Below are 2,500 nucleotides of genomic sequence, written 5' to 3'. Positions count from 1 at the left end.
GTTACGCTGCACCTTAACCCAAGTTACGCTGCACCTTAACCTAACTTACGCTGCACCTTAACCTAACTTACGCTGCACCTTAACCTAACTTACACTGCACCTTAACCTAACTTACGCTGCACCTTAACCTAACTTACACTGCACCTTAACCTAACTTACACTGCACCTTAACTGTCACATGTAACGTCACAGGAATGTAGCTTTGCCTAACAGCAACCCTCTGAACATAGTTCACTGCTTGGATCCTCTGGTGTCATGTGTATTTCTTGATGCCATGGTGCGTACCCTCACATAAAGGTCTTTCGAGTGTTGCGTACTTTCTACACAGTCCCGCTAACCACTGGAAGGGTGTACCGCTACAGAACGAATATCGCCCTCCCCTCCTGCCCTTCCAAGCTGGTCGGTCAGGCGTTTGTTTGTGAAATGAGCCTTGCAGCTGTTCAGTTGCATTCGGTTGTCGATGCAGTCAGTGTACGTTGTGGTACGGCCTGTGTGGACTGTCCGCTGATGTACGCGTAACCCACACTGATCATCCGTCGTTACGTACTGAGTGACATAATGTGGCACATGCTTGACCGTACACCGGCTGCGCCCTACAATGGCGAATCATAAGGGCCATATGTTGTGCACGATGCTACTTGTCTCGTCTCCCCATTACAGCGAGATTGCACTGTTGTACGCCGTACAGACATGTGGTAGGTAGGTACGGACGAAAGTATTGCATGTTGGCCCCCCCCCCCCCCCCCCCTCCTCCCTCTGCCGGGAATCAGCGTGAGCCGTCTGTTGATGTAGCGACGAGGGTTTTCCTATTTAATCGTATTGCCCCACACAACATGATAGCACGGTGGACCGCGTTCCACATCTGCGACATGCTACAGAGGCCGGTTGACAGTCGACCGCGCAAGGGACATTGCACACGTGCGCGGACCATCTTCCACGTGTTCTCTCGTGTACATGCCGCAGTGTGTATGTGGGCTGATGTAGCGTGTCGTGACACATAACATGCAGGCATGCCAGAATCGTAGATTTCGCAAATGTAGATTGACGTATACGTTTGCTGCCAAAGATCCGCAAATGAACTGGAAATCAGTTGTTGAGCGGTTGTTCGCGCTGCAGGTGCATCGGTGATAGCGACGATCGGTACATCTATGAACCGGTTGTTTCGGCGGTACCCGCCATGCCCCCGAACCTGAGTTGGCCATGTGGGTATGAAGCGATACGAGGCTGTGGCTTGGCGGGACAGTCCCCGGCCGGTGAGGGGGGGCCGCCCGGCGTGCTGGCCGCGCGCTGCGTGAGCGCACGCACTACAGCCGGCTGGTGGGGGGCGCCCAGTGGCAGGAGCGCCGGCCGACGGGCCCGGCTGGCGTCCCAGCTATGCGCCGGCGCACCCTGCGCGCGGCGCCAGGCGGCCAAAGTGGGTTCTGCCGAGCCCGGTGCGAAGCGCGGTGGACATCTGCAGTGTGCTGGTCCGATTGCGGACTGTGTGCGTTGAGGATGCGCCGCCGCCCGGCACTCGGCGTCGCGACGCCGTCTGCTGCTCGGTCGCCCCCAGCGGTTCTCGCAGGTGGTTTGTATCGCAGCTCTGCGGACGTGTTGGCGCGTGCGCTGTGCTGGGAGAGTTCGCTTCTGCACCCAAGTGGGGCTTTGCCCTTCTGTGGCGCTGGCGTTGGAGCTGCCGGTCACCGTAGGTGGCGCGTGTTGTTTCCCGCCGGCAATGCCACGACAGCACGCTCCCGGGCCTCTGTCGGCAGCGGCAAGCTCAGTTGGGAGCACGGGTGTTCGCACTGAAAGCGTCTACTCGCCCATCTCCGGGCGATTGCGCCTCTCTCGAACCCGACCAAGTACTTAGGACGGCGCTGCGCGCCGCCGGGACCTGAGAGGGTTTCGAGGTGTATCGTGCAGGGGAGCTCAGCCTCCTCCTGTTTGCAGAATAATTGAGCGGACGCTTGCGTGTTCGCGCGGGCCCTCGGGACACACTCCCGGGCGGCCGGCTGCTCAGCTCTCGTTGACGCAGCTCCCTGGTTGATCCTGCCAGTAGTCATATGCTTGTCTCAAAGATTAAGCCATGCATGTCTCAGTACAAGCCGCATTAAGGTGAAACCGCGAATGGCTCATTAAATCAGTTATGGTTCCTTAGATCGTACCCACGTTACTTGGATAACTGTGGTAATTCTAGAGCTAATACATGCAAACAGAGTCCCGACCAGAGATGGAAGGGACGCTTTTATTAGATCAAAACCAATCGGATTGGCTCGTCTGGTCCGTTTGCCTTGGTGACTCTGAATAACTTTGGGCTGATCGCACGGTCCTCGTACCGGCGACGCATCTTTCAAATGTCTGCCTTATCAACTGTCGATGGTAGGTTCTGCGCCTACCATGGTTGTAACGGGTAACGGGGAATCAGGGTTCGATTCCGGAGAGGGAGCCTGAGAAACGGCTACCACATCCAAGGAAGGCAGCAGGCGCGCAAATTACCCACTCCCGGCACGGGGAGGTAGTG

At 57.2% G+C, this 2,500-nt stretch overlaps 1 non-coding gene across 1 annotated transcript in view; it reads left to right on the top strand.

The window, feature by feature from the left end:
• The first annotated feature begins 2,015 nt into the window (after window positions 1-2,015).
• LOC126328988 (small subunit ribosomal RNA) overlaps window positions 2,016-2,500 on the top strand; it is a 1,893-nt gene continuing 1,408 nt past the window's right edge. The window contains exon 1 of the ribosomal RNA XR_007562092.1: window positions 2,016-2,500. This exon is cut by the window's right edge and continues 1,408 nt beyond it. This is a non-coding gene — a ribosomal RNA (small subunit ribosomal RNA).

The sequence above is a fragment of the Schistocerca gregaria genome, unplaced genomic scaffold, assembly GCF_023897955.1.
Source record: "Schistocerca gregaria isolate iqSchGreg1 unplaced genomic scaffold, iqSchGreg1.2 ptg001153l, whole genome shotgun sequence".
NCBI classification, from domain to species: domain Eukaryota; kingdom Metazoa; phylum Arthropoda; class Insecta; order Orthoptera; family Acrididae; genus Schistocerca; species Schistocerca gregaria.
The sequence above is the reverse complement of the archived record's forward strand: the minus strand, read 5'-3'. Positions and strand labels throughout refer to the sequence as shown.